Source organism: Diachasmimorpha longicaudata, chromosome 17 (assembly GCF_034640455.1).
Source record: "Diachasmimorpha longicaudata isolate KC_UGA_2023 chromosome 17, iyDiaLong2, whole genome shotgun sequence".
NCBI lineage: Eukaryota > Metazoa > Arthropoda > Insecta > Hymenoptera > Braconidae > Diachasmimorpha > Diachasmimorpha longicaudata.
The window spans coordinates 4,291,846-4,302,728 of record NC_087241.1 but is presented as its reverse complement, the minus strand read 5'-3'; the positions used below and the strand labels follow the sequence as shown (position 1 = coordinate 4,302,728).

Here is a 10,883-nt window from a genome sequence, read left to right as displayed (position 1 = left end):
GACGACCGGTGAAATACCAGGGCCCCCGGGAAATATCGATCTCGTACAGATTCATCCGGCAAATTTGTTGAGCATTTTTTTTTTTCATTCAATCATTTTTTCCTGGACTGGCTGACGCATTGAAAGAAGCCACCAGTTTGAAAAAACTCTCATTGATTCAACGCACTTTGATAATGAACAAGGCTTTCTTTTAATATTCCATATTACTCAATCCCCTTTCAACGATTTTCACTCTTCAACGTTCTCGATATGCGCATATAGTACGTACAAATGTTTGTGAATCCCGAGCTTTTTCATTTGCGTAAAAGGGAAATGGGAATTCCTGGAAACAGAAATTATAGTGTACACGGGGGCCCAAAGGTAAAATGGGTAAATTTCGATGGGCGATGAAAAGATTGAATCATCAATATCTGAGGATCAATAACGAGTAGGAAATTCCCGGTATCAATCACATAAATCACGACGAGAATCGTGCGCATCGCGATGGAAAAAATTGCATGAGAATTGTTTAATTAATACTGGAAGATATGAAAAGGGATGAGATTTTTCACGTAGTCAACTTTTCAAGTAAATAAAAAAAAAGTGCTAAACATCAGGTTCCTTAGCTCAGCTGGCTAGAGCGTCGTGCTAATAACGCGAAGGTCGTGGGTTCGATCCCCCCAGGAACCAATTTTTTTTTTTATTCTTGCGTGACCCGTAAAATCGAACTGCATCAAATCGAAAAATCGACGTGAATCACATTAATATTCCGGTTTCTGTTCGAGTCCGACTCGATTCAGACCGCCAATTCGCTTGGAGTCAGACTGATTGTCGAGTTGACTCGGTCGACTTTTCCGCTGAACTTCTGGTGGGTTTTAATTGAAACTCAGCTCTGAGGTCGATATTTTCGAGTCTTTCTAGGTGATTGACTGATCTATGGAGTATTTCGTGAAGTTCCATGGTCCTATTATCATTTCCCTCACCATAAATGACTCTAAAAACGTCAAGAATCACATGAAAAAAAAATTTGGTTCCTGGGGGGATCGAACCCACGACCTTCGCGTTATTAGCACGACGCTCTAGCCAGCTGAGCTAAGGAACCTTACAATTGTTACTCACTTGCTCTGTACAACTAAAAAATTCACGAGAGAAATACGCAATTATTTGTATTACCAGAAAAATAAAATTAAAAACAAATTTTGTTATGTCCATTAAAAAATTAAATCTCCAACCATTGTAGGTGATTCTCCCATAAAAATTTATTTACCACTCGTGTTATTGAACAAATGTCACTCGATTTTAATAAATTCATCGGCCTTATTTCTCCAGTGAAAATCTTTCAATTGAACCCACCCGATTGGTACCATAACCCTGGAATGTACCCAGCAGATGCATTCGGCTTTTCAATGTTCATGAACGGGCGGAAGTCCCCGACAGTGAGCACACACACGTGCTTGTGAGAGTCAGAAGAAGGGGAGGTAGGCTACGTGAAAACTCGATGGCAAGAAAGCGAAGGACCACACGACTCGAACTCTGGCACACGAATGTAATGACCCCCGGGACTTGTATTAACATGAAAATGCTTGTTATACACGATGATAAATAATGCATCGACGCGAAATGCCCCGTGTCGTATACCTCTGCGTAGCCCATTGTGTGACGACAGAAAAGAGTGGGTGGGGGTGGTGATGGTGGGGGGATGAGAGAGGGGAGGAAAGAGCGGTTGGCACCGCACGAGTTCAGCTCAGAGGTGCGATAACTCATGGCGACAACTGCACGCACGAACTATGCGGTTCCATTTATACAGAGCTTTTTTGTAGAATGGAAATTTGTTTTTTTTTTTCATTTGAATGTTTTTAGGGTAATGGGTTGATGCAATCATTGCTCATTCATTATTTCTTGAGTACATATTGTAGTTGAGATTAACAAAATGGTGGGTGAAAATGGCATAATGTTTATTTTTGTCCTCGTTATTGTGTCAGTGAAAAATTCATGTGATTATGAGGGCTATTTTGTTGTATGTTGGGGAAATTTTTAATTTGTTTATGGATTTTAATTGCTGTAGGTGAATAAATGAATTTGTCAGTCAGGTAAATGGGGGGGGGGGGGGGGTTGATGGTGGTTGAAAGATTTTTTTTATTAATTTTTTTATTGAGCCAACATGGAGCCAACAATGGGCCTACATGCGCCAACATTGCACTGGGACAGGCGTTCTGACTCAGAATTGACCCCTTGAAGTGAGGGAAGGCCTCGAATAACCAAATACACAACTCAGTTTCTTTACTCAAAAGTTCATGATTAAGTCTGGACGTAAAACTTCAAAACTCAGAATAAGTCAGCGGAGCATAATTCTTACTCGCACTCCGGAAATTCTGATACAATCAAATTAATGAATTACGACTTAATTACAGATCCAACGAAGCCGTTACCGGGCAATTTGTTTCGGGGCACAGAAGCTCGCGTGATACAATGAAAAAAAAAATTATCTGAGGTCCTCGACAGTAGCGTGTTCAAAAACGAACGATTACGGCCAGAGGCAGATTCCATATGTTACAATAACAGTTGAGAATGAATGTAACATTTGTATATGTAATGGTGAATGAAAATGAAAGAGTTTTATTTTTGTTCAAAATTCAATGGCCATCATTATTCACGTGCCAAGTAAATAATATTCCAACAATGGACTGAGAATCTAAACCGGTTCTCAATTTTACAGTTTGCGCCCACAGGGCATTCGGCAACGATTTCGAAAGCAATGTGTGCTTTGAAGATAACAATAAAACGAAAATCTCCCCCTAAAAAGTTATTGTTAATATGGAAATGAGAAATCATTAAAAATGCTGAGGTTGCACCCGGAAATTGAAAAATTTTTCAACCACAAATTTTATCCGCCGATTTCGAATTATCGGGGGGAGGTACATGCACGTGTTTTGCATTTCCGCTAACCCCCTCTCCTCCCCCATCATCGAGCCCTGTGTAGGTACATATATTCGCATTCCGGGGGTGCGAAATATGTCGTGGCGTGTGCTTGACACTCCACGAGTTGCAATCAGATTTTCATTGGCACAACTCCAACATTAGGTGACACCTACAAATGACGATTGCGTGCTCTGGCCATATACTGTCATGTCTAGATTAAAAAAATATATTTTCGGGGAATGATTATTCCCGATTTTTAATAATTATTTCACGAGCTTTTCTCGAAAGTCAGGGAGATTTTTGACAGCCAATAATTTTTTTTCACGACCAATTTGTCCCTCGAATAATTTTTTTCCCAGTGCAACAGACATTCCCAAAAAATCGTGAAGTACCGAGTGTTTATCGCTTACGAAACTTCACAATTACTTTTCCTCGAATCACTACAACATTTACTTATGCACCTGTTCAAGATGAAATCTGTTTCCATCCACCGTATAATCAAACAGTATTTAATACCCGGGACAGGTGTAACGAAGGCATAAAAATCTCAGTCAGCGGAAATCCCAGTGACGCGATATATGAAAGTAATCCAATGATAATTTGCACTCATCGAATATTGATGGCCCTCGCGAGGGCCCGGGGGAAAAAAAATTTAACGAGAGTTAATTCTCGCGTCTCATTCGAATTCTCTTTGGTCCCTCGTTTCTGATGCAGCACCTGATTTAAGTGATTTCCCTTTCACTTTCTATAGTTATTCCTCAGTCCCCTTTTTCAACACTCCAAAGAGCCCAGATTTTCCAATCTCAGCACTCGCATCTGCTCACCGCGCTCCAGATTTCAGTTTCGCATAATGAATATCGCTGTAAAGAACATAACAGATTTCATCGGCGATAAAAAAAGTAAAAAAATATCCACCAACTGGCAGAACCCGCCGCAATAATTGCTGCGGCGGTTGTGAGGATTGAAAGTTTACGGTAGTGCGTAATGAATACATGAGACTTAAAAAAAAATAAGATAAACATTCGCAACTTGAATTTCTCACCGAATGAAAATGTCTTGATATCCCACAGCTGTTGTCCCGATGATTAAACAGATAGAAAGCTCGAACGCGATTAATTCATTAAACACTTGACAATTAATTAATTCCGATAATCAATTCATTTTAATATCCTGGACTTGATAAATTCGAAGGCAATTTATTTATTGCGGAGAATCATCGAAAGATCTTTTTCAAAAATTCATATCAAAATTTTAATTAATTTTGTAGAACTTAAATTGTTACGAAACAACAAATTAATCCCTCGTCCGATGTTTTATTTCGTGGTTTCGAACAAACATTGAGAAAATAATGATAATTTTTATTTTTTTTTATTCGATATTTTATTGGAGAAACTTTATGCGATGAATAAAACGATTTTTTTTATTCTGCATCACTTATTTCAATGCAAATATGATGCATTGCAGTTTGATCCCTGTGCTGTCCGTTATTTTACACCAGATACACCTGTAAATCAAATCTCTTTTCGCTCGGGGCCGAAAGTATCATACCACCCACACGGTTATTACATTCGTGGGTAGAACACGCTCACAGGCCGCCAGATCCACCATAAGATTACAATGCGAACGTCTGTTCGTATCTCGTCTCAACATCAAATTTATCCGAAACCCATATACAATGTAGTGTCTATAAATGATAGTACGGTGTAAACTTGACGGGAACAATGGCAGTGAACGATGCATTCTTGATATCTACACTGCAATTATTGAAATTATCGTCATTATTACTGCGATAACCGATGGAACGTGTGAATATTCTTTTTATTAATTCCGAAAAAAAATTGAATATTTAAAAAAAAATATATTCGGTCGGTATATGTTCAACAAAGTGACGTTTGCAATAATTTAAATCCCCTGACATTCGAAATTTGAATGTAGAAAAGAGGGGGGAATTTTGTTTTCGGTCTGATGGAATGTTATTCCAGTAAATCCCAACCGATCGTGACAAAAATAAAAAATAAAATAACAATTTTCATTTTTCGGTTGAAGCCGCAAACTTTTCATCGGAACATAAATGAAGTTAATTCCGTAAGCCGTCAGCCAACTTCATGCCAAAGACTTGCTCCTCATTGGTCAATGGGTCGTGGCGGGAGATTCAAACGGGGCGCGCGGCGCGGACTCGGTCTCGTGTGTTATCATTCCCAAAATACCTTTTCCTCCTCAATAAAAATGTCCTCCGGGGCTTCGAAAAATTTTTCCTCTCATTTCTCTGATCCCAGAATCCCAAAAAGCTCAACAATACTTTGTTCTCCAGCTTAGTACCTTGAAAATCCGTCCACTACCTTTCATGGACTCTCCGGATGGCCCTTTTTCATTCTCCAACAATTCATATGATCTAAAACTTTTCTCCCAAAATCCCACCAACGAGCATTGGATATTCAACTCAGGGCACACGTCCATTCGAGGTATTTTCCCCCTCAGTGACAAAGAGACGAGTGAGTTTGTATGGAGAAAATGTTGATAATACCGGGTTGCAAGTTAAATACGATCGAAATACAGACTCCGAGGGAGCACTAGTTTCTGCGGCGGCTGAAAGAGGGAAGCCCCGTTCCATCGAATGGGTAAGGGAGTTCATTACGCATGGAAAAATAAACCAAACGGTATACGAGGTACTGATGCAGAGTTGGTAGGCATTTCACCCCCTCCCCACTCCTCACCACCCCCTTTGATTCCCGCGAATGCATTCACTGCACTTCCACTCGATACCCGACTTTACCCCACATCTCACTCGCACTCGTCTCCTCAATAGGAGTGAAAAGCGGGAAAAAATTCTTTTATTTTTTAGTTTTTCATTTGCGTCTCCCTCGCTCCAACGCGCCCCCACAAACCCAGCCCAAGTGTCTTGAAAGGAGAGAGGGATGGAAAATGTACAGCCAGAGAGGGGGTGAATCCTTTCTCTCGTTCTTATGCATCCAGTCCCCAATCATCTGGGTAATGATTTAACCCCTTCGGTATTTCAGGTCTATTAATCATCGTGATTAGTTGGCGCACTTCCATCAACCGGAAAAATGGTGGATTTCAAATTTTCAGGGAATTTTTAAATGAAAGAAAGAGAGGAGAGGTGGGGGAAAATGCTATTGCCATTCGGATCAATTCGATGGGAGGGGGAGGGGGATCCGAATGATATTTTTTACGGTATCATTTCACAGAAATATTCAGGATAATCACCCTTTTTTGACGCGATTCAAATTTTTCCGGGGTCAGGTAATTTTTCACCGAAATTTTCAGCTTAAAATTACGAAACGATTAAAGGAAATTTTTTATAAGTTTCTCCGGTAAGATAATACCTGACAAATTTTTAAAAAGTTTAGGGACACATTTCCCAAGGAAAATCCATCAACGAAATATAATCCACAAAATTCCCGGGGGATTAACTCTCCGATAAACAAAAAAATCGTCCCCTGAAATTTACGAGATAATTATTCCCGTTAACTCTAATATATTAAGTCTCAAATGAGTTTTATGATTTAACTTCATTCGTCCTTTATTCCCTGTAATCATCGCGATTGGTTGGTTAACTTCCACCAACCAGAAAATATCCGATTTCATGGGCGTTTGAATTAAAACTGAAAAGAAAAAAAAAATTGGCGCTGAGGGAGGGACGAGAGGGGGAGGGGGGAAATGGGGGATGAAAAATCACGAGCATTCAATGTAATCAGTGCACTTAAAAAACTTCCGTTTTGCTGAATCCACGAGTGCAAGGATTTTTTTTTTCATCCCTCCTTTCTTTTTTTTTTGTCGAGCATTTTCCCTTGTACACTTCAATAGATGTGGCCCTTGTGTATATGTCCATACAGATGTGCTCTCGGGTATTACCGGGAGTAGCAGAGTTATAGTTACGTTGACGCGCACAGATACATTGGTATATTGCATTGAACGTACAATTGCAACAGTGGAATCGAACAATAATGACGCGTTTCATTGGTTCCATTGTATCCGGGGATTCAAGTTCACAGACACAATCCTATATATCCATTGGGGACTGTAGGAGAGTGCTTGATGAGGACAGTGAGGGGGTGGGAGAGGGTAGCATTGAATCGACTTTCAATCTGATGGGGTATGGAACTGGTGGAGTTATCCAGGGATGATAGAAGCTATGGGGGATGGTCTTTGACCGCCGACCAGGCTGTTTGTGGTGGCCATTAGTCTCATCATCTTTTCATATTTAATGGGAATTTTTGTGGAAAATGGGAGATGATTGAAATGAAAAATTCACTTTCGGGAGCCGTAAATAGATTGAATGGAGACGAACATTCGATAAAAATGAGGATAAAAATTGTAGTGGGGGAAATTTATTTTTTGCCAAATATTCATTTGATTGAGAGACTCATTTATTTTTGGATAATTATATTTCTCGAGTTGAGTCGCTCCCGGAGGAGCCTAATTAAGGTTCAATTATGATAATCTTATTGCTCTTGAGGATGATTGTGCTGGCAGAGTCTTGAACAAACTCTGTTGATGATTTATTTTTTTTTGTGAAGCTGAAAATGGAATAAAATACATTTTTATGCTTCAAAAATCCAATAAAGCAGATTGTGCGACAATCTCTTCCACAATGTTGATTAACTTTCTTAAAATCCAGACTGCAGAATAAAAAAGTACATTCATAATCTCTCGAGCACACAATGTCCTCATGCTTTCCACTCGAGGCACTAATTTACTCGTCATATTACAGTTTACCTCGGATTCCGTCTGTATTGTTTTCCTCTGGCACATTCTGGAAAAAAAAATATGCAGACGCGCTAAACTTCAGCTCTCAGTCGGTAAAAAAATTGTCCTCAGGGTTCGGTACTCCCGGAGGGGTAAAAAAATTCAGTAGTAATTACCGTACCATTTGATAATCCAGTTGTGTATTTCTTCGCTTCGAAAAAAATTACTGTTCAATAAAATTGAAGAACTGCAGGATAATTTTGATGAAATGGTAAAGTGACCTTTGCAGAACCGAAATTTTCATCTTTATACGATTATTTTCACTCACACAATGGCTTCAAGGAGACCACACACATGAAAAAATTGAAATTTTCGTGGAATTTAAATACTGACAATGCAAAAATAAATTTTTTTGAGAGAGAGAGAGGGTCTCCCTGATACCGTAAAAATCGTTTATTTCTTTTCCATCTTTGTATTGCCAATTTACGTTGAATCTCGAGTAGAACAAAGTTGAAAATCCACTCGGGAACAAATGAATAATAAAACGCGGATTTGAATACAATTGAATATGAAATGAGAGTATTCTTTCCTCCTCGGCAATTTCTTGTGTCTTAATTTCGTATTCGAGGACCATTGTGGCTAAATAATTTCGATATAATTCGGTGGGATGATTTCCGGGGGACGCGAAGGGGGTGAGAATCGGTGAAAATGTATTAGTGATGGTTCTATTGTCGTGGACTTGAAATATACAGTGATGTATTTGTGATGGAAGTCACGTCAATGAAAATACCTAGTGCCGCCCTTTAATCATGAGGGACCCCGATGAGACAGGAATGTCGTGCGATAAGTGGAGTGTCCCATGTGAGATTGCTGTCTTGACACACGTATTCATCTCTGATTTGGAGGGCTGACAAAAAAAAATCCTATGCATGTCACATAGGTATCATTAGGACCTCATGAAATGGATAAAGTTCTTTCGATTATGCGAATGGAGGCCATTATGATAATATCTCGAATATCTCATACGAGAGTATTTGAATATGTTGAATTAAGATTCTGCGGAGGTCCTTCGGTGGTTTATTATCGAAAATTAAAATAAAAAAAAATATTGTAGACGAAAGTAAAATATAAAAAATTTGAATAAATAATTTGGATAAATACTTCAAATTGGTCTCGATTATATTAACAAATAAATGCATAAAATCCTCGTCTTATATATATTTTAATATTCAAAAAATACTTAAAAATACAAAATCTAGGCTTTCATGTTTGCGAGTGTGAGAATACGGTTTCCAATATATTGGTCTATGGACTCTCCGTAATAATAGATATCCCCACAAAAGCGAGTTCACGTGCGACACAAAATTGATCGAACATGTACATTGGTTGATAAGGCACAAAGTGCGTTTGTGGACGTATTACAGAGTTTTGTGTATTTTTGATAAGCATACACACCCCCTTGTCGATACTCATTCAATGTACATTTAACGAAACACGAGTATCAACCCTGGAATGATGGGAGAGAGGAAGAACCAGGAAAAAAATGGTGAAAATGAGGGAAATGAGTTTGACAAAACGGAAGTTTGAACAAACAAAGTTTGAATTATCCACCCGACTCAAACGATTGATTAATGGAATCAGCTAATGCCGGTGAGTAATTACAGACTTGAATGGAGTTATATTTTATTCAATTTTGATGTATTTACGAGGCACCGAAGTCCATCAATCAGTGACGTATGACATAAAAAATATGACCAATGAAAATTTGAAACTTGTTACCCCTCGAGAGTTAATTATTTCCGTCAACAATTTCGTGATAGCAAGCAATTGTGCATTAACGGTGAACACTCTCCGCTTATTGGACTGTTTTAATTGTGATTATTTATCGTTGTGAATGTATTGTAATTTATGCGGATGGTGAGTGAATTAATGATTGACGCTTATCCGCAACGGATAATATATTAATCCAATAAAAATATGAATATCGATTGAAACAACAATCGAAAGTGCTGCAATATTAATTTGGCTTCACAATTCAACTCGGAAAACATTCAATAAAAAATCATTATCGACTCCTAATGCACATATGCGAGGGAAGGGGGAGGTTGGAGAGAAAAAAAAATATTTACAGGGGTTGATGCAAATGCGGGTAATTAATTTTGAGAATGCTCTTTACTCCATCGGTTGGGAATCACCGGGGAACGGGATACGCTGGAATTTTTTTTCTATTTTCATTGCGAGAATGACAAGCAATCAAGAATATGAATGTTTTCGTTAACGTACGAGCATTCACGTGAAAATTTTGACGCGCAAGTGGTAGCGCATTTGCTTATTCCTTTATTTTTTTCCAATTTTTTTATTTATTTTCGCTGACCTGGTGCGGCATCCAGTTAATGTGTCCATCGTGAAAAATTCGTTAATTTCACAGTGACTGAATCTGAGTGGCAGTGATTTTCACCGTCAAATTGTATTCACAGAATGGTATTCGGTTATATCCTGGCTGCTTCTATATTTCATGGGCCTGTGAGTGTGTACAGTTCAACGGAAAAAGTCGTACCATATGGGAAAGCTTTTTAAGTTCCCATGACGTACCAGTCCCGTTCTTACTCCCGATAGACTATTCTTGCATGTCATTCACGGGTTAAATTCATTAGACTTTTGTGATATTATTTATTATGATTTATCATAATAAAAAAAGTGCAACCAAAAATTTTTAAAGGGCAGGGGGATCACGTCTTTCGAAGGAAGAGGTCTTGAAAAGGAACGAGGCTCAATACGAGATGAGGCGTCGTATGATTTTTACGGCTCATCATTTGGAAATTTTTTCCATAATTAATTTATTAATAATTCGTGTATGTGCACAGCACATGTGCAAAGAAAAAACAATATTTTGTGGAGCTTTGGAAGGCATTTGTGTAATGGCCGACGGAACGCATTCAATTTCACATTTAACTTTAGATTTAAGACGCGCAGTCAGCGTCGCTGAAAGCGCATCTTCATCATCTCCACTTTCCCTCTCTCGGGAAAAAAAATCTTCATCTTTTTTTTCTACGCCACAATCACGTAGAGTCAACGCGATCGTATTATTTTCCTAGCCGATACCCAAGTGAGTTATTCCCGTGATTCCGGGATGCGAAAATTGTGAATTGGTCGAGTGACAATACTCGAGATTACCAATACGTTGTGACAGTTACGACTGATGCAGTCCTTGAGGATATTCAGATCTTTATTCGTTACTTGAAGGGGTACAAATGGATTTCCACCGATTTTTTTTGCTC

General features: G+C 38.7%; 2 non-coding genes across 2 annotated transcripts; one reads left to right on the top strand and one right to left on the bottom strand.

Annotated features, from left to right (window-relative positions):
• The first annotated feature begins 595 nt into the window (after positions 1-595).
• On the top strand, positions 596-669 carry Trnai-aau (transfer RNA isoleucine (anticodon AAU)). Its single transcript has one exon. It is a non-coding gene; the product is annotated as a tRNA-Ile (tRNA).
• A 338-nt stretch (positions 670-1,007) lies between these two features.
• Positions 1,008-1,081, bottom strand: Trnai-aau (transfer RNA isoleucine (anticodon AAU)). The gene has a single exon. It is a non-coding gene; the product is annotated as a tRNA-Ile (tRNA).
• Positions 1,082-10,883: the final 9,802 nt, after the last annotated feature.